General features: G+C 41.4%; 2 long non-coding RNA genes across 3 annotated transcripts in view; one reads left to right on the top strand and one right to left on the bottom strand.

Moving 5' to 3' along the window:
• LOC110967707 (uncharacterized) overlaps positions 1–21,485 on the top strand; it is a 31,405-nt gene extending 9,920 nt beyond the window's left edge. For both annotated transcript variants that reach the window (XR_002596829.2, XR_007945129.1), the window contains 2 exons: positions 11,558–11,637; positions 21,218–21,485. This is a non-coding gene — a long non-coding RNA (uncharacterized LOC110967707). The remainder of the gene's footprint in view (positions 1–11,557; positions 11,638–21,217) is intronic.
• Positions 15,682–18,750, bottom strand: LOC110967708 (uncharacterized). The gene is made up of 3 exons (XR_002596830.2): positions 17,942–18,750; positions 17,377–17,530; positions 15,682–16,847 (listed from the first exon to the last, which is right to left on the bottom strand). It is a non-coding gene; the product is annotated as an uncharacterized LOC110967708 (long non-coding RNA).
• Positions 21,486–21,782: the final 297 nt, after the last annotated feature.

The following is a 21,782-nucleotide window of genomic DNA, read 5'->3' as shown; positions in this document are numbered from 1 at the left end:
TTCTTGCCCTGATATTTTCACAATGTTTTCGCAGGGCCCTATGCACACATATGCGCGCAATTCTCTGCAGGCGGCACAGGCTGTTGGTTCAGAGCTGCTCGAGCTGTGCACTTTACCTGATATTTCAATTCGTACCGAAGGTGTTTGCTCAGAGATTTGTAGCACCTTGTGAATACGGCGCGGCTTATTTGTTAGATTTTCAGGCTCATTTTCGCAGCACCCACTCAAAAATGCTAATGTCGCTTCATGAACCGTGTGTAGCAGGTGTGTATTTGAGACACTTAAGGTGACATTTTTCGTGGGTCAGCGCCAGAGGAGCCGCTGCGGTACAGTACGGTGGAGTGGCATGGGTTAATGTCTGAGGACTGGAGGAATGTGTCCGGGTCAACAGGGAGAATTCCTCAGTCCTTCGCGACTAGGTCACTGCACTGACATGAGTCTGCCACCTATTCCACCACCGCCCATCTACCTCTCTCCGTTCTTTTCCTCTCTATTTGCCTCCAAGTCTGTCCTTTCTCTCTCCTCTCCCTTTCTTTTGCATTTCACCGTTTCATCTTTTGTTCTGCCCTGCTTGGTCTTTGTCTGTCTCTGTCTCTCTGCTGTCTCTTTTAGTTAATCTGTCTTTCAGTCACGCCATCTATTTCGCTGTCCTACTTTGCCTCTTGTTTTTCCTCACTATTTTATGTGTCCCCATGCACTTCTTTGCTTGTGTTTTTCTTCCTCAGCTATTCATGCCTTCAGGTATTTATACTCCAAACGTTATTATTCTGTCACTGTCGTCTGGTTTATCCATTCTCCAACTCTTCACCTTCCATTTTTTTTCCCTCATTTTCTGTCTTTTTTTCCCCGTGGAGTTCAGTGCTGCAGGTGCTTTCAAGAGGACATGTCAGGAGTGCAGGGGAGTGAGGCATAAAAGACGTATATGTTCTCGGTTTGCTCGCGAATACCGGCGTGCTTGTTTTTAATGCATCGCGGTAACATGCATGGTGCCTGGTGGTGCTGGTCATGTATGATTTATACAGCGTGTTCCCACGCACAGGCCGAGGGCTTTCATTCCAGCTATCTGTATTCCTGAGTGGAGGAGTTTGCGGAGTCTCACCTCTTCATTGGCTGACAGCAGGGGTGACAGACAGAACCCCCAGGTACCGAAGTGTTAACCGCTGATGGCAGATGTGGCGATTTGACACAGTCTGATCCTCGCGCACATGCTCGCTGAATGGAAGCACATTTCCTGCTTGTGCACAGATGTGTGCCGTTTTGTGCCTCATGCAGATGCACAGTGCAAGAAAACATCTGGAGATACTTATGTTCTTCTTGGCCAGATACATGTGAAGATCACTTGTGGCATAATTTCTTTAGCTTGTGTTACCTCCGTACTTATGAGACAATGAGAAATGTTTGCTTTTAATTAACCACCTTTTCCCACCTGAACTGTTTTATTGACAGATTTGCTACATTATTCTTGTAGTCCACTGAGTTAACGATGTAAAAAAAAAATATCTATTTGGTATTTCTGAAACTGACCTTGACTGTAACAAAATGATTGCTTTTATCTAAGTGCATTTTTTGGATTCTGATGATTGATTAACCATAAATCAGATCATTTAAAAGATTCCATTGTGAATGCTTGGAGTTTTCTTCATTATATTTTAGTTTGGCTAGAAAGAACACAAACATTTTATTCGCTAACTCACTCACTGAGTTTTAAAGAAATCAGTCAATGATGAAAATAAGTTCTAGATGCAATCCTAATTTCTAAGCATATGAAATGAATTTTTACTGTGATTGACAGTAGGTCTGAAGGTAATGATACTTCTCATTGCCTATGAAGCTGCTGATTACTTTTTTTAATTAATCGATTAGTTGTGTGGTATATTAAATGTCAGGAAATGGTAAGAAATGTGTGTCCCAAATAATGTCCTCAGATGTTGCATTTTATTCAGATATTCAGTTTATTGTGATAGAGGAGCAAAGAAAGACTTTAGAAGCGGTGAAGTGAACATCAAAATAGTTATAAAATCAATAAATTATTGCAGCTTTAACCCTCGTGTTGTCCTGCAGGTCAAAATTGATCTGTTTTAAAGTTTGAAAATGTAGGAAAAAGTTTATTTTCACCGTGAAACTTCTGATGTCCACATTTTCAACATTTTTGGGAAATTTTTGAACATTTTTGGTGGAAAAAGAATTGTTAAAATGTTTCTTGAGATCATTCACAAAAAACAACCAAAATCCATTGAATTTTGCTGGATTTTGGTTGATTTTTATGTGAATGTTCTTAAAGAAAAGATTAGACATTTTACTGATGTATATGGAATCACTTTAGATATTTTTAGGATTTTTTTTGGAAGATTTTTGCTCCTCTTTAGAAAATATTTACAAGAATTTCTTGCCAAATTTGGGGGATTTTTAAAAAAAAATAAAACTTTTAAGGGAAACTTTTAAAGAATTATTGAGATTTACCTCCTGAAGGTTTTGCAAATTTTTCAGAAATTTGAGGAATTTTTTTTGCTGAATTTTTGGATTTTTTTAAGACAAGGAAACAATATTTTTTGGTGCCCGTAAATGACGACAACATGAGGGTTAGTTGTCTTTCATTGCCATGTCCATCTTGTTGTCCATTTGGGTCAAAACTAGTATTCTGAATTATTAAGGGAACATTATTATTACGCAGAAGAAATTCAGCATTTTGGAAGCCGCCGTCTGATTACATGGCACCAATCTCGGTGTCAGATATATGTGAAATATAAATAATAAAACAGAATTTTAATCTCCTAAAATAATATCTCACCTCCCTTGTGACTCCACGGCTGTAAATATGCGTGTGTGTTTGTTTGTGTGCGTTGTCTGGTCCCGCCACCGAGCACCCAAAGCCCCGGCGGTTTCAGACGGTGAGGGGAGGTGAGACGTGAGTAATAGCGGTGACTGATGATGTCACAGACAGCATCGCGCCGCTTTAGCTGCCCCCATGACCCGGCTTTAGGATGGCGGCAGCAGCGCTCAAGCACCCGCGGGTAACACACGCCAAAGCACATTAGAGGCAGAGAGATGGAGGGAAGCAGGGAGAGAACACACAGAACACAGCTCAGGGGGACAGAGAGGCCGACAGACAGACAGACAGACAGACAGACAGACAGAGGGGGCGGGGGGTGTCAGATTAAAGAGGAGGGAGAGGAAAGAAAAGCTGAGAGACATGCCAATGTTTGCCTCTCCATGATTTTTTTTCTTCAGTAGAATATCTCGTTGGACTTGATGTTCCTCAGGTTTCTTTCACAGTCTGTCATTCACATCCTCTGTGTTAAAACACAATGAAATTAAAAGGGAAACATTGATATAGTCAGAACATTAATCAGCAGCTGTTTCAATAATCCATTAACTAGTGAGGCTGTGAGGAAAAAGTCCAGACATTTGTAGGTTTCAGCATCTTAGACCAGAGGATGTTCTGTTTTTCTTCATTTGGTGTTACTATAGATGTAGAAGTATAATATGGGAATCTGGCCAAAGTCAAATTTATTTTTGAAGCAACAGGAGCTGAATCAAAGTGTTGTACAGTGAAAAGTTTTCGGACATCCCTTACATTTGCATGTATATTGCATTAAGAATCACTCTTAGGTCTTCAAGAGCAATTTTTTTTTTTTTGAACAATCACAGCCATTATACTAAACAAATCCTTACACAAACATTAAATACTTAAAACTGATTGGTTCCTTTAAAAAAAGAAATTTTGAGTATTGAGCCATTTTGGTAGAATTTAGTTTTTCTTGTAAACGGAGAACAAAAAGTGTCATTTGTATTTGTTTGTCTAATGCACCTTTTGAAACACAAAAAGGATTTTTCCACAAATATTTCATGACAATATTTGAGACTGTGTAAAATTTTAAGGGTGTCTGAAAACTTTTTTTCCCACCACTGTACAGTTAAAATATAGCACAAAGACTGACACTCAAGTCTAATAAATTTAGTCAAGAATAAGAATAGAAGATGCAAGAAAATACAAGATGAAGTTCCAACTCTACCTGAATCAAATGCCCAAGAAAAGAGATGGGTTAATTTAAAGTTTCTGGAAAGGTAAATGGTTCCAGAAATTAGGAGCAGCCGCTGCAAAGGCTAAAGTGCCTCTAGTTTTGAGCTCAGATCCGGGAACATCCAACATCATTTTGTTGGTCAACCTCAGTGCTCTGACTGGGCTCTTCTACACAAGGTGGTGCCAACCCATTTAAAGCTTCAAAGACAGACAAAAAAATCTTTAAATCTGGTGGCCTTTTGGTTCATGTTGCTGCAGCATCCATGCTTTAATTCCTGGCTAACAGATCTTTGTAGCATCTCTCTCTGCCCTTGTTTCCTGTTTTGTTGCACAGTAGGGGTCGACTGAATGCTGACCTGAATGATTAGTAAATCTAATATTTAGCGTTTTGCCAATTTGGTTCAATTCACAATAAAATAGTTTAAAAATGGTCTGTTTGGCTCTGGCTCTCTATCTATAGTTACCACTCTCAAACTCCAGCCGACCTTTCGACACTCAAGAGTTAATGCTGAAAAATTCTCTTATAGTTAAACACGTAAATTCATTTCAGCAATGTTTCTTGTTGGATTTTGTGTAATTATGAATTTTGACGTCAAGATTTTCAGCTATTCTTGGTTGATAATAATTTGTGTTAACCCTGAAAAAACACGATCTCTGCTAGAGTGTCAAAAAAAATGAAAACGGTAATCTTTACAAAAAATAAACTGTTGATGAATATTAACCTCTCTCACGGATGACACCGTTTGAACACATAACACTCATATTTATTCTCAGCCTCTCTCTTTCTCACTTTATCTCGTCTGTATCCATGGTCACTGTCTGTCAACTTTGCTCGCTGAGTGAAATTGCCAAAGGTGAAAATGATTGTGTGAGTTCAACAAGGGTGAAATGAGCAGCACTGATGTAGCTGAAAGACTGCTGAGCTTGACATTATTCTTCGTGCAGGTCTGATAGACGGACTCAGAACCTGTGCTGCCGGGTCCTCCGAGTGCTACAAAATGTAACGATGCCCATGAAACAGTGGCGGCATTTATGTGGCGCAGAGACACGCTGAAAAACAATAAGATGTTAGAACTGCGCCTGACTGAAATTTTGCATTGATACAAGTAAAGTGAGAGAAATGCTACACTCTCCCATGCAGTTGTAGCTACACCCAAACCCAAATGACAAGGCTACAGTGGTTGCAGGATTATATTAATGCTTCATTTTGAGCATTTATTGATTAAAATGAAATCTTTTTTTAGTCTTCATAGATGAGTTTGAGACCAAAACGAGCAATTTTAAGTAGGGACGTTGGGCCGATATTGGCATAAAAATGTAATGCCGGTCAATATCGTTATCTAATTTTTTGCATATCATGAAAACCGATAAAATAATGCCAGGATTTCACCAACAGTTTTCAAAATTGTACAGTATAGTTATAGTATAGGGAGGCAGAGTGTGAACTGTTGTTTGAGACGATTAAAAAGAGAAATTTTTCCGTAACCTAAGTTGAAGTAGTCTTCTTATTTTGCAAAGAAAATGTTTATATTCGAAAAGCCTTGTTGCATTTGAAAATACGTCCATTGAGGCATCACAATAAAATTAGGCATGATGTGTTAATTCCACCACAGGAGATATGTGATGTTACTAAAAATTAGTTAACAGCCCGCATTTATCAGTATCGGTCGATATCGGAATCAAAAATTGAGATTTGGACGATAAATATCGACATATAGGTTACTGGCAAAAAAAATCAATATCGGACATCTCTAATTTTAATGTATTATGTTTGGCTCTGGAAACCATATCCTTCATTTCTAACTTTATTCTAAAATATGTGACATTAATTACTCATAAGAACAATTATCATTAAATGTTAATCAAGTTTTCACCAAACCTAATGCATACATGTTTGCACATTTTATTGAGTTTATTAAATTAAATATTTTTGGTGTTGCAATTGCAGTTGAATTTCCAATAATAAATTATTTCACTGCATCTTTTTGAGTTCAGCCTAATCTTCCACCTGAATACTGCGCTGACAGGAACGGTGTAAACAATAAAGTAAAACCTAATCGGATCAGTTTATAGTGAAATGAGAATACCAGGTAAACTAGGCAACTTGACGCTGTGCAGATGTGCACAGCATGCCACTTATGATAACCGTCCATTGTGTGAACAGATTCAAGTATCTCTTACACAGCAAAATGGTGAGTTCAGGAAAATCCATGGCTATAGGTATCCAACGCAGTCAGACTGTGTCCTTACGGCGTACAGTATTTTCTCTAAGGCATCATAAATACTGCACTCAGAGCTAATTGAGGCATTTATCATAGAAATCCATCTCGAGAGCCGAGAAACCTTGAGCTGGAAGTGGAGAGAGCTCGTTCACAAGCACTCAGCACCCATGTGTTTGTTTTCGCCTCAATCACTTCAAAGTCACATTGAGTTCCGACTCCCAAATGGCTCTTGATGCTTTGATCTCGCAGCCGAGAGATGAGCTGATACACAAAACCGAGCAATCCTGTTTGCAATCTCAAGGTGATACTCCAGAGTAAAAGAATCTCAAATATTTTTTCAGCATAGGTTAAAATCACGGTTATGATATATCTCACCAGTGAATAGACCCCGATGCTGATAGCTGTAACTGAGATAATGAATAATAGAGTATATACTGTAGGAAATGTAGCAAAAGTTATAAAGCTCCGCGATGAATATATATAACCATAAAATATTTAATGACACTTGCATAGGTAAAAGACAAAGAAGATTATACTACTGCAATCCATCACATATGTATTGCTCAGCTCAAAATCATATTTGCAACAATAGAAATATGATAGATCAAGTCTCTGGTGATTTCTCCATCAGTCTAGACAAATTCAGTCGACCAGTGTATCATATTTCTGCAAAGGACCTCACATGTGCTGATAGGAAGGTTTTCCTCCAGTACGAGCACATTCGATCAGGTGAATTTCTGTCCATGTGCACGTTCAGGTTTTGTTTTTCAAGTCCAATCCAGACTAAAACATAACATTCAGAGCTTCATCAAAAGGCTAATCTGTCACTTTTCCATTTTTTTTCGTCAAACTGACCTCTTAAATGTAATGATTCTACTGTTTTGCAGTGATTATCCTTGAATTTTAGACTGAAGATGTTAAGAGATATCATCAAAAATACCTTTACAGTAAAACAATGAAAAACCACATGTGAAAAGTCAAGTCCTTCTCCAGTCTGAACATGTTGCATCCTCACAGGTTTTCTGCACAAATGTCAAGCTCCAACTGGGAGTTTAAGTTGAAAGGTCAGAATTAAATCCTTCTTATCTTATCATGCTTGGTGAGGAGGAAATTTGTTATTTGGACACAGACTAGAAATGAAAAAAGGTCAAAGCTCACTAAAACGACAGCTAATTTGCACACAGGCTGAGACAGATGTTGCTGCTGTGAGGTCTGAGATCAAGGTTTGTTTATTTACAGCCGTGACCCTGAACAGATTGGTTCTGATGGGGAAAAAACAGGGAAACTGTGACACAACAGATAAAAGATAAAATGCTGTAATTACCGTAAAGCAGTGATGATGTTTTATTATCCCCCGCCTCCACGAAGTGGAAAAGGGGGATATAGGTTTGGCCTCCGTCCGTCCGTCCATCTGAGATGAAGGGGACAGCTTTTCTCGGAAATTGTTACAGCTAGGATTACGAAATTTAGAGTGTAGCTTCACACCATGGACACCTTGATCAAGTGCGTAAATGAGACCTGTATGATAATATTTAACAGAGTTATGGCCCTTGATCACTATCTTGGATATAGACTCATAGATAATAGATGCAACATAACAAATGTTATACAGAAATTCTGTTAGTGGGGTTTTAACAGTTCCACCACAACCTTTAACCCTCCTGTTGTCTTCATTTATGGACACCACCAAATACTGTTTCCTTGTCTGAAAAAAAAAAAAAATCCAAATATTCAGCAAAAAAAATCTCCAATTTCTGAAAATTTGCAAAACCTTCAGGAAGAAAATTCCAATCATTCCTTAAGTTTCCCTTAAAAGTTTTTTTTAAAATCCCCCAAATTTGACAAGAAAATTCTTAGAAATATTTTCAAAAAATTAGTAAAAAAAATCTTCCAAAAAAATCCTAAAAATATCTAAAGTAATTACACAAATATCAGTAAAACTTATATTTTCTTGAAGAACATTCACAAAAAATCCTCCAGCGCAATTTACTGGATTTTGGTTGATTATTTTTTTTTGTGAATGTTCTTAAGAAACATTCTTAAAATTTCTTTTTTCCCACCAAAAAATGTTCAGAGATTTCCCCAAAATGTTGAAAACGTGGACATCAGAAGTTTCACAGTGAAAATATATATTTTTTTCCACATTTTCAAACTTTAAAACGGGCCAATTTTGACCCGCAGGATGACACAAGGTTCAAGGGCTTTTCGTAAAAAATTAGCATGCAGCAAATAAAAAAAAAGATGCTTTAATAAACCTGGGAATCATCTCGATGAGATTATTAGTATAGATATTAGGAAAGCAGTTAGGGATGGCCCGATATTGGCATAAAAATGTAATATCGGTCAATATCGTTATTTTTCCTTATCATGAAAACCGATCTTATTTTGCACCGACAATGTTTAAATTTGGAGAGCCTTGCTGCATTTGAGAATGCATCCAATGGAACATCCCAATAAAATTAGGCATTAGGAGATCTGTGATGTTACTTAAAATTAAGATAAGATAATCCTTTATTGATCCCCAGAGGGGAAATTCAGGTATTGCAGCAGCACAGGGCAAGTAGTTAAAGGACAAATTAGTTAAATAGCCTACGTATGTCGGTATCGGTCGATATCGGAAATTGAGAGTTGGACAATATCGGTTATTGGCAAAAAGCCAATAACTGACATCCCTAAAAGTGGTACTATCCCATGTTTTTTCACTACTACTCTCCACTAAAGACCACCATTAGGGATGCAGGACTGCTGCATTTGTCTTCAGTGCTCAGCTGTTCTTCCACCTGTCTGTTTTCTCCCCGCCTCGCTTAACCATCCATTTTAACCGTCAGTGACCTCAAAGCGCTGAGGTTTTGGCTGTAGAAATGAGTGGTCTTTCCCAAGTGTACAGTTAGTCGCTGTGCTGCTGGTAACACATCACCCTTCCAGCCCACCGACTCCCGCTCCTCTTCCTCCTCCTCGGTGGTGCATCACCCCACTCACTCGCTTTCAGTCTCTCCTTCTCTCTCCTTCACTCCCCGGCTTAATATTGATCTGAATTCATTTGTTTCCTATTGATCTGCCACTCCACCCTCTGCCGCATTGAGCAAACACAAGGACACACACCGTGCACACAAAAGCCTAACGGACGCGACACGTGTGAGTCTCGTACAAAAACCTCACACGTGGACGTATGGCCGGAGAATAAAAGGCCAGAAACGCCAATTTGCTAACCTGTTATACGTGAGCCGCTTTGAAGGTTAATATGCATGCTGGCGTTGCAGGCACACACACCTGCAATCACACACTCATGATCCGAGAGATTTTAGGCGCTGCAAACACGGCGGCTTGGAGAGGTCTCAGCTCAAGGATCGGGCAAGCTAATGGCATACAAAGGAACCTGGATTCTGTATTGATCTGACACTTCAGGAGTGAGATGAAAACATGGCCAGCCGCTGGCGGGCGACACAATTCCAGCCGCAGTTCATTTCTCAGGTTTGCCAGATTGTACTTAGAATCATTAGTAGAACAAGTGAAAGGAATTCATTGTGAGGGTAATGTGCAGAGAGGTGACATTAGGGGTGCTAATTGTTTTGTTTGTAACCATTCATAGAGTTTATGGTATCATTAGTGTAAGTCACTGCCTTCTTCCCCAAAACTGCAAAAATCACTCATATGCAGAAGAAGCTAATGATTTACAAACTCAAGTGTATATTTTAACAGTGCAGCAATGTTTTCCTTGAGCTTGAATCGCTTTGGAAACCTCCCAATGCACTTTTCAAGCATCAGAACCAGGGCAGAAAACTCATTGTTTCTGTCATTTGCCAAAACTGATAACTGGCCAGATGTGAAAAAGGGAGAAGAGGTTGAAATTCTCTCTCAAACTCTCTCTTCTTGCCATTTGTCACACAATTTCTTTTGTCACGTTTCACTTGAACAACACTACGAATGTCTTCCAGAAGGGCCTGCAATCTCATCTCTTCCCTCTCTCGATAACAGCTGCCTGTCCTATCTCCATTTTTGTGCGATTTGTTTGTAGCGGCACTTCAGATTTCTGACGCGGTTGGAGATCACATCCTATGAACTAGTATCCTCACCGTTAAAAAGCAGAAATCAGTGGTAGTGATTGCTCATTGTTTACTAGTTTTGTTTTTTTTCCACAGACTTTGCTAAAAATAGATAAATAGTACCTTTTTCTAGACTATTTGTAGCTATAAATTAAGTGGTTCTTTTGTGGCTGCAAATAAAGACAAACTAGAGCGTCCAGGTTAATGAAGGCCGCCCGGTGCAGCAGCGTGGCTCACAATGGATAAATGAATGAAATATATCACCCTTTGGCTTCACGCTAGGATGAATTCTTAGTTGGTTTTAATCTTTTTTTTTTTTTTTTTGGTGGCAATTTTCAATTTCAATAAAAGACGTGGCTGTCCGCCGTCAGTAAGCCGTGACAGGTTGACCAACTTTTCTACGGGCCCACCAGCCACTCCAAATTTTTGGTCGGTGGCATAAAGTTGCCATGACGCCAGACTGTCCTGCCCTCTGACCTCCTTTCAGGACATGCTGTGCTCAGTCAGACTGCATCTCCAGCAGCGGCTTGAGTTCAAAGGGCCGGGAGGGAAGAAACGAGGGGGAGAGGCTGTGTTTCCTTTCGGTAATATTAGATAAGATGCACCACGGGCAATACTCTAAGTGAATGCAGGCAGGAACACAAACCTATATATATATGAACACATGTGGGAATTAATGAGTGCACACCAACACAAAAGCGACGCATCTCCGTCTGTGTTGTCTCTCGTTGTGCTGGAGTGTCATAATTATTGCATTTGTTTGGCTGACTGCTGTTTAATTTATGATTTTGGATTGTATTTTCCAGCATTATTAATGTATTATTCATCGCCATTGTCTTTAACCGTCTCCGCTGTACATGTATTTTTGTACCACCCTCTCATTCATGCTTTGTTGACGGCACAGCGTTCATCCTCACCATTATCTCCCACTTTGTTAATCCATTTCATACTCGGCACACGATGTAAGATGCTTTCTCCGTCATAAATGCTCGCATTTCTATTAATTTCCTTTGTGCTGCCAAATGGCGGGATTGATCCATTATGATTTAATTATCTCATCGTAGTCTGTCATGATTGAGTACAGGACAGTTTTTGCTGAAAACATCATTACTAAACTATGTGGCCTCAGCAAAAGGCCAGATGAAGTTGCGTCTGGATGACTGGCTTTATGTATTTACATATCCCGACTTCATAGCTCAGTTTGTTTATTGATGTTCCCCTCCTTATCCTGGGGTATGTTAATAATCTGCATGATGCTCTGCTGATTTCAGGAATGCCATGGTCAACCTTAGAAGCTCCCCAGTGAGACGAGAGCCATGGGAAAAAGCTCCAGCTAGATCGTGGTTCTGAGGTAAATGCTTCGACAACATCTGTTTCTTCCGCACTAACAAAGACTCTGAATGTGACTGAAATGAAAGAGAGAGCAAACAGCTTGACAGATCAGAGCTGGTGACGGAGAATGTCGGCTTCAAACATCCAGAGACACAAACATTTTGATGTCTCTTAGCTTTTTTTTCCTTCTTCTTCTCTGACAGTGTTTCTCCATCTCCTTCTGTCTTTTATTTTCACTCTCATTATAAAGCACAAGTTTGTTCTAATTGTGTTGACGCAGAATTGCCGCCACTATAAAGAGGCTGCTTTGACGCATTCAGACCTGTTGGTGGAAGTCAGAGAGCCATTATTGTATGTTATTGAATGTAAGTGCATAGGGTGTCTCATGTAACTGCCCACAAGATTACTCCCTTTCTATATGTCTCTCCATGACGAGCACACATCATACCAAAAAAAGAAATGAGCATTTTAACCTGCAAAAGCTGCCTCGCATCATCTGTCACCCACAGAGTCAATCCAGCAACGAGAAAACCGATTTTAAAACGACACATTGGATGCATATAAAAGCCCCCATTATGGAATCAGAACATTAAATTGTTTGTGCGCATTTTTTTTTTTCATGCTTAGATGTGCTGTGTGCACTGTGAACACACAACAACACACACTGGCCCACACAACCCAATAGCCATTGACAACAGTGCCCTAGCAACCATTGGGCATCATGCCAAGCCACCGAGGTTGCCTGGTAGTGTGTTCCCATGGTAACGTTTTCTGCCTTTGTAAATAAGGTACGAGGAGAGCGAAAAGGGGGGTTTGGGAGGAATTGCACTACAGAATCTCATTCCATCTTGAGAGAGCTAATAATTTATGGTTTGCGAGTAGCAGATTATTATCCTGTTTTCTTACTAAGGAGGTCCATTAGCGCCAGCGGGGATCTCGGGTCCAAGTCTTCGCCACATATGGTCAGATGTACTTTGGCAGAGGACGGGGGAGAATCATGTAACCCGTGTCTGCTTTGGTGGTCTCTAAATGACTTCTTTCTTATTAAATTTTGTGCGAGAATAGCGATTAAATTTAATGTCTACATTGGACATGTTTTTTTAAAAGTATCCATTTGTTTGTCTATCCACGTATTACATTTGTTCACAGTGACTCACACTACAGTATTTTAACCGTGTTTTTACAATTCTGTTAGATTTCTTCCAATCAGAAAACAATTATGTCGACACAAAGAGCGTGTAGAGCAAAGCGGACCAGCGGTTGCCCTGAGTTTTAGAACCGCTGTCTGAGGCCTGCATTCCTGTTGAGCTGGCTCTTGCCAGTTTATTTGCTGTCACTGGGCAGATTTCGCTCCTCTCTGCCCCTACATGGTTTGGGTGGTGCCGTAGTCTCTGTGCGTCACTTCTCAAAGACAACGAGTGGTGGAGAGCTACCTGAAATCTTTGTTCCATCTTTCACGGCACAGCCCAAATGGTTTTAATGTACTTTAAAAAGAAAAAAAAACTGTGACAGTAACGGCTTGTTGCGAGGCAGATGTGGGCTTGATTTTAAGCAATCGCCTCATTAATTGTCCCTCCAGTTAGTCGAGCATTCACTGGTGGTTTTTCGTCTTTTTCTAGATGGCTTTACTTCTCTGCCTGTCCACTTTTGTTGACCAGTTTCATGTATTTGTTACACATTTTGATGCCTGTTTTAATGTTAGTGCTATAAATCTGCAGATTGATTGACAAAACTGGAAGTCGTAAAAATCATTTTCACACTTTCAGAGTTGATGGAAAAAGCAACAAAATTTCAGATTTTCAGCGTTTTACTTCACAGAAAATCGCCTACAGCATACTTACAGAAACAACTACTAAGTGGAAACATGTAGCTAATTTTAAAGACTAAGTCTGCTCTCTCTTGAATAGTTTATTATTAAATATGTGCTGGAACTCTTGGTAAAACTGATAAATCAAAATTGTAATCCTTCTTAGCAAAGTGCAGATCATTTGTAAGGATTTTTCTGTCACCTTAATGGATAAAAAGACGTTAAAAACCTGAAACTTGTGCAATAGATACTAATATTGTCATTACCAAACTTTGTTACCACTAAATTTAATTCATACAACACAAAAAACACTTGTAACTGTCAGTAATTAGCTTTTTTGGACGTATTGACTGATGATTTGACTGCCAATGAAGCATTCTTGTTTGTTAGTTCTGCCTACCATCAAAACAGTTTTCTGTGTTTTCTTGCATTTCTGGCTTCTTTGTTTTTTCGTGTGGCCATTCTTGGGATTTAGTTTAGCGAAACTGTCCAAATGGTTATGTGTTTAAGAGATTAAAACATGTGTATATGGGCTAATACCAAGCAGCTAATGTTGACTCAGCTACAAGTAGGATAAAACGAGATGACAGATTTGAATTATTCTCACTGGCATTACCGCAGTGCACGGATGTTCTCCACAACTTCATTACCATTTTGGTGATTTTCGCCGGCACATACCTGCGTGGCTTCACACTTTGCCTCGACACGCATAGTATGTTTTCGCTCTCTCGAGTGGATGAACTGTGATTCTTACAAAGCTTCACCTGACCCGACACCAGCTGGGGTTTCGCCCTAATAAGCCGCCCCGGGCCTCTGGCTGCAGGGGCTTCCCACCAGACTCACACTGGCAACAAACACGCCCAGGCACATTGGCAAAGAGCTGGCATTGGCACAACCATGCCGCATGCATGCGTGATCCGACTGCGAATGAGAGACGGTGAGAGAGGTTTTAAAAAAAAAAAAAAAGGGGGAGGAGTGGAATCAAGGGGATGAAGGGGGGAGACTTAGTTGGTATGAACAGAGAGATTGTCTGGAAAAGAAAGTTGTGAAAGATTTCGAGGCATGAAATGTTCGGCAATGAAGGACAAATAAGAGGCACTTGGAGAGGCAGGAGGACGGCCAGAGAAAGAAAATGAAGGGTAGGCGAAGGGTGGGCTTTCAGAGGGCAGTGGAGAGAGACGAGGTGAATGGGTTTGTATTTGGAAGGGGGCCAATTAAAAAAACAACAAAAAAACCCAATCTTTATCTCTATTAGGCATATAGTGTAGCCAAAACACAGGCATTGCCATACCTTTTAAGGTTAACAACTCATTGCTCTATTAAGAGTAGTTGCATGGCCAAAAACTTACCTGTGCTGTCAGGTACGTTGATATGCATTTATGGTTGCAGCACTAGTAGTAGTAGCAAATAGTAGTAGTAAATTAACTTCTTCCATCAGTAAGACTCTTGCCCGTCTCAGTTTTCTACTTCCAAGGTTGTATTTTTTAGGTGCATTGACCAAGTTGAAAAGGAAGGCCTGGCAACTGAACTGTGTAGCAGCTATCAAGTAATCAATGAGTCCTTGAGGCACGCAGGAGCAGTGTCAAAACACAGCCATTGACTGCTAACAACAGCCAATTTGCTGCTTTTGTGGGAGATCACCTCTGCTAGATGTCGAATGTGTGGGTGCGCCCCATTATTTATGGAGTATAATGAGGGAGATTGACTGGATAGTGCTGTTACTCCAAATTGTCATCCAATTACTCACCCATTAGATCTTATTTGCTCCGTTGAAAACTGTTCTACAATGCACCAATTTCTGCATTACCCTGAATGTAGCTTATTAAACGGCACAAATCGGCTCTCACTGTTTTAATGTGCAGCGGGAGTGTGATGAAGGGAAAGCAAACACCAGTAAACAGTAACTGAACAACAGTCTAGATATAATACTACACTTTATCCGGACTCTGAGTGCAGGAATTGTCATTCATTCATCCACTCATTCACAACCACATTGTTCATATTTGGTCCTTCTACGGCGGCGCGGTCACTTCCAAAGGCGACACTCGGCATCATCGCTTGCCTCTCTGCAGCATTTCTTCACATCTGTGAGACGGTTTGCCCTTGTCAAGAAAAAAACCTATTGCCGGTAACGATAATCCACCGCCACAAGGTCAGATTTGCCTTTTTAGAAACGTATCTTTCAAGGAATATCTTCATATTTATGCGATATTCTCAGTGAAAAGAGATAGATTGACAATGAAAATGCAAAAGAAGTTCAAGGTAGAAGCCTCAGAATGCTTTTAATGGAGGGCAAAATTTCACAAATGATCACAGTTCCCAATTTACAGATAAATGCAACACGGCATGAGTGTGAATGTGGTAAATTTGGTGAACGTGAGTGTGAATACCTGTGTGAGAGAGGAAGGAGATTCAGTAATTCTGTTAACGCGTATGTGGATAATGAAGCACACTTTCAGTCGGTCTCTCCTTGAATTTGTGTGTTGTGCTCAGTTGTACACACTAGAAGAAAAAACGCTGCCTGCTACGACAACTCGGCGTGCCTGGCCACAAGGTCACAAAGTCTGTCTCAGAAAATTACAAGCAGCTTTTAGCCGCACCTCTCTGGCAGCGTTGCGCACCAGAAAGGTGTTTCAGACAATCCAACAAGCAATTAATTTAAAGAATAGGCAGGGAAAGTGTATTCTTATAGCACATTTCAACAACTATACGGAATTCGTGTAAGAAGAACACAAAATATTGGCAAAAATAAACAAGGCTAAGTAGAAGGACACACTGTCTAAACAGAAATATCTACTGTGGCGTAGTTAGAAGGTGAAAAAGTAAACTAAAAATGAATTTAACGCTAAATTCTGACAATAAAAATTCCAATGCAGTGAGGCAATATTACAAAATGTAATTACACAAAGCAAAATGATCCCATACGAGTTTTTAAGGTTTTTGTTACAGATATGTGCAGCACACTAAATAACTAACATCAGGACTGCGGAGGAGAGATCCACTAACAGCAAACAAAAGAATATTTTAGTTGGAATTTAAATAATTCAGATCTAACATGATGGAGAGGGTTTTCATCAGATGCTTTAGTACCATCAAAATGGATGGGCAACATTCAAAATGATTATACGTCCATAAATAGAACACTAATCAGCATTTTGACAGCCCAAAATTACTGTTTTTTTTTTATGTGAATCTTTAATATGACAGTATACAGCATCTAGAATTCGTATTTTCCTCTATTGTCGAACATTTTACAGGAATAACGTTCAAAAAATACTTCAGGTGCAACCTTTTTTTAGTTATATTATTGACAAAAAAGTCACATCTTTAGTTGGCCAAAGTCAGCAGAAGACACGTCGTTCCTTTGATCAGGTCAAGAGGTCATATCTGTTAACGTTCATCAGACAATCTCACCATCGCTTCTGAAAAAACAAAGACGGCAGACGAGCAGAATCAGACTTTAACCTCTGAAAGACAGTGGAATAGTGCGCGGTAGAGCTGAATCGAACGTTTGAGGATATGGAAGATTCCAGCAGCTTCTCTTTGCAGAAGTAGGTCAGGCAGACGCCTACAGTAAGCAACTGCAGGTTAAGTGCTTGTCTTTGTATTCAGAGACAGTGAAGGTCTGCCTTGGCCTTTTGTTGGGGGAAGGGGGGTGTCTATGTACTGAGTCCACCCACAAGAGGGAGACAAGTCCACAAAAACGCACATCCATGCATTATTTCAACTTCAAATGAGCACAGTAGTGAACTTAACTGTTTTTTTTTTTTTCTCTTCATTTCAATGTGTTTTGCTACATCTCAAACTGGAGACTGATTCACATGTAAGTTATTAGAAAATATACACAGAGAAATAAGTGATTCTGATCAGCTGAAGCGTAGTTTTGTGCTAAATTTAAGAGGGCCAGACAAAGAGACAGAAGTAAACAAGAAAAAGGAAGAAGAGACTGACCCTGTTCCGGTGCTCTGCAGCGTGAGGTAGTTGGTTGTATGGTTTCGCATAATAAACAGCCTGGAGATAACTGTACAACCTTCTAGCTTTCCCTGCGGAGTCACACACTCTTCGTATGGACGCCATCCGTCTCCTCATGTGGTGAGTATGAAGACTGACATGGAAAAGGACGTAAAGTTCTGAAATTAGCTGCAGAATCTGGAGGAATTGTCAACAAACCGTAGCACTAAACAGCACATAGTGATGAAAGGCAAAAGTTCTCATGGTTGTTGCTGAATTGCATGCAGAATTATACTAGATTTGTTTTTTTTTCTCTCTTTAAAGTGTCTTTTCCTCAACGTCTGCTCCATTGAAGGGCAAACAAACCGTGCACCGACCGTCCCCCTGCATTGTCGGATCTAAAATAATCTCTCCTCCAGCAAATTAAATTTCTAGCCACTAATTACAAAGGCATGAAAACAAGCGAACAAAACTGTTTCACCGCCGACTTTAAATCTAATACATCTGAAATACTAATCAGGTTTTGCTGTCGAGGTCCAGCTAATCCAGACATCAATATACCCACCTTGCTCTGCAGTGCTCTTTGATTTGTTATTTGGTGCAGTCCAACGGGGTACGGAGCCAGCTATCAATAGCGGTTTGTTTTCTCTGCTTCCCTTTGCATGCATGGAACAACAGAGTATCTCTTCAGACGACGAGTTCGGAGCGTTTTAAATCATTTTATTGTGTAGTGAGCAGTAAAAAACAGTTGTAACAGTTTGAGAATATAAAATTTCAAGCTTGGATTTCGCTCCAAGCGGACTGGTTGAATAATACAGAATTGTGATTTATTTTAGGGCAAAACCGATGTGTTTTCGGTTCGGTTTTAAACAACAGACAGACATCTGCGCCTGGAATTAGTGTGCGCTTATCCAGTCGACGTAAAATTCTCCAAAATGTGCGAACCTGCTCGCTCGGATAATGCCAGCGCGCCCAGACGTCGGTTGTCCTGAAGCACGAGGCTGGATGTGAACTTGCTTCGCCGCCTCCTTCCCCATCCTCCTCCTCCTCCTGTCTCTCCCCCACCTCCCCCACCGTCCCCCCAGTGTGTCTGGCTAGTGGCTCAGACACCCAGTATCCGCATTGCGTTGCAGTGCTCCAGTGAGGAAGGGAGGAAGAAAAAAAAGAGCACATATCAGCAATCTCTGCCGAGCACTGCTCTTTTTCTGTACTCACACAAAGAAACGACTCCCCGGCATGCTCCAACTCAAGAGGAAATTCTGCCGGCACAATGGAGCCGTTTGCCACCCGCTGTTTCATCAAAGGTGGCATTTAATGCTCACATTTCATACGTGATTTGTCCCCGTCTTTATTAGTTTACACGCCTGCAAGAATTAGAAATTTGTCACGACTTATTTCTGTAAGTTGAGTTCAATCTTCTGCTAAAGATGAGAAACTTTACAGGTTTACAAGCAGCTGTTTTTAAAATCTTTTTGTAGCATGTGATAGTGGATATTTGGGAGTTTTGCCCCTCGAAGGCGGACGGATTGATGCGTGGATTGTGCAGATGGCGGTGTTAATGAAATATGGAGGAGCAGCAGCGGCGTTGCGGTCAGCGGCTGGGAGGTTAATCACCTTTGGGGTTGCTGTGGCTTTGATCCTCTAGCTGTGTAAAATCCACAGCCTCCGTCTGCGAGCCCCTTCCCTCCCCTCCCTCTCCCATACATGCACACAGATGCTTGTGTGCACGTCGCGAGCGTGCACGAGGACAAATGTGCACACTCTCTCTCCTCCAGATGCAAGTTCAAACACACAAACAAACACAAAGTAACAGACACCCACGTAGAGACACGTTGCATCATGTGAACGACGTGGACTTTCTTTTTGTTTTTTTTATCCAGGCGAGACGGGACGTCACGCCAGGGAGGGGGGGAAAAAAGAGAGGGGTTCAGAGAGTGAGGGAGAGAGGGGTAGACGTGAGGAGGGAAGGATGAAAATGAGGGGAAGGGCTGGAGACGAAGCGAGAGAGAAAGGGGGAGGCGGGGACACGGTGATGGTGTTCAGGCAAGAGAAGAAGAGAGCGATAGCTGGAGATGCTGCATGCTTGCATAAGTGTCTGAGTGTGTGTGTGTGTGTGTGTGTGTGTGTGAGATGTATGTAGGTGACACAGATTTATGAAAGGAGGGGGTCATAGCGCTGTTGGTGGTTGTTGGGGGTAGGGGGAAGTGTTGGGGGTGTTGGTAGAGCACCAGATAATGGAATCAATGCAATTGTCTGTGTGTGTGTTATACTCAGTGTGTGTGTGTGTGTGTGTGTGTCTTTTCGTCTATTTGTGTGTGTGTGTGGCATACCTGCCTCATAGACATTTGCTTGTTCGGACTCTAATCGCCTGGAGAGTTAGTGATGTGACTTGGCAGAGGGAAACAGGCACAAAACAGAGCCAGGGACAGCGCCTGAGAGAGGGATAGAAGAAGAGGAGACACAAAAAGAGGAGAGCGAGAGATGGAGGGGTAGCGAGAGGGGAATAGCTTTTCTGTTTCGCCGCTGCGTAGCGCGCTCAGAGAGAGAAAAGGAAGGCTGTGAAGATGGGGCAGGATAGGTTTTTATCAAGGCGCTGTTTTCTTTACCACTGGATTAATTGTTGTCGTTTTTTTTTTTTTCTCACTCAGGGGGAAAACGGATCAATAACTCATCGTAAGAGTCTGTCGTGTTCTAAGTGTGTGTGCGTGTACCTGTTCTGTGCACATGCACTTGTTGTATGCATGTGCACATCGGTACAAATGTGTTCCTGTAAAGAACACCAGGCAAATGGTGAGTCCAGAATTACTTTAAGCGGGCCGTCTTAACAAATCGAGACGAGCGAATTCGGCTGACCACGACCGCCCACCATCTTCCGTCATTCACCTTCATCTTCATTCCGTTTAATACAGCTTTTCTTTCTTTACATGAGGGCATTTCACCACATTCTCCCTCTCCAGCCTCTGGTTCACAGCCTCCGCTCTTTGTCTCTCGTGCTTTCGAGAGCAACAGAGGAGCTCATAAAACTGGGGCAGAGGAAAATATCTCAAAGCACAGAGACAAAGAGGAAACTGAGAGAGGCAGTGCAAATTCTCACACAGGCAGCAAAGGGGAGAAACGAAGCTTGGTGTTCTGCGTCTGCTCGGTGGAGTCGCATGTTTGCCTGCGTGCACCTGGCCAGAGGCAGCGTTTGTAAGTTTGGGACACGTTCTGGTTTGTTAGCTCGTGATAAAGCTGTCATCTGGACAGACTTCCATGTGACGGAAACGGAGCTTTTCAGCTGTGCAGCAGTTGTTTGAACCCTGCCTTGGTATTCTTCATCTGGCGTCTGCAGTGTCAGGCTTGTGTGACATTTATTTTGTCTGGGGAAGAGTAAATCAGTGTTACTCCCTCAAGGCTGAACGTCTTTGTCATGGGGGAGTGATTGCATAATCCGGTGAGATCACAAGGCCTGTAGGAAATATAAGACGACAGTGTTGTCTGCGGCTCCAGGCACAGCTGTCTGTGGATGTTACATGCGTGTGCAGCTGTGTGCGTGTGAAACGTATGACCGCTCTGTCGGATGCCGGATCGCCGTGAGTTCATCCTGTCTGCGAGTCACGACTTTTACATTAAATTTGAGGGGCTTTTCTCTCCTATGTGTGTCAGTCCTCGGATGCTTTGTCTCTCCGTCTGCCAGCAGGGGGCATTTTGTTTGAACGTCTTCCTGCACAGACATCCACAGAATAACAGGCGCTGGCTATGTCAGGAGGAAAAACAGTGGAAGGGCCCCGACAGATAACGCTATAAGACCCGATATTTGTACGCTGAGCTACCTGTCTTGACTAAATCTCTCTTTCCACAGGAGCCGATCCGGGGCGGTTTGTGCGGACGTGGCGAGACAAACGTGCTTGATGTCGGACTGCGACGGCATCGATCACAAACAACGGTAATCATCTCATGTGACGTAGAAACCGTAGAGCACATTTTCCTCATAATGTAAGATGCTATGTGTCCATAAGTAGTTAAAACTGGATCCGTTCGCAGCTTTGACTGAATCTCACTGAGCTTACATAACAAAATATTACAAAACGTGTCATATTCGTGCTGAGATATAAAGGCATCAAACATCACTGAAGCTTCCTGTCATTTCCATTGTGTGGATTCTGCTCGTGCACGACGCTGACTAGGCAGACAGAAACCAGCCCCTCCCTTCAGCGTGCTTCATTGTCCCTGAGACCCTTAACCTGTGATGATATGAAAGGTCACAGGTGAGGTCCTTGGGAACAAAGTCGCATGCGTTTTCCTCTGGAGGCCAAAACGTTTCTAGAAAAAGACGAAGCATCTTGCATCATCTCATTCACAAATGTCAGAAATGGAACATTTTTAGCTCCACATCAGAAGAACGAGACGTCTGGGTCGCACGTACT

This window comes from Acanthochromis polyacanthus, chromosome 11, assembly GCF_021347895.1.
Source record: "Acanthochromis polyacanthus isolate Apoly-LR-REF ecotype Palm Island chromosome 11, KAUST_Apoly_ChrSc, whole genome shotgun sequence".
In the NCBI taxonomy this organism is placed as follows: Eukaryota; Metazoa; Chordata; class Actinopteri; family Pomacentridae; genus Acanthochromis; species Acanthochromis polyacanthus.
Note: the sequence above shows the minus strand (reverse complement) of the source record. Positions and strands in the feature narration are given on the sequence as shown.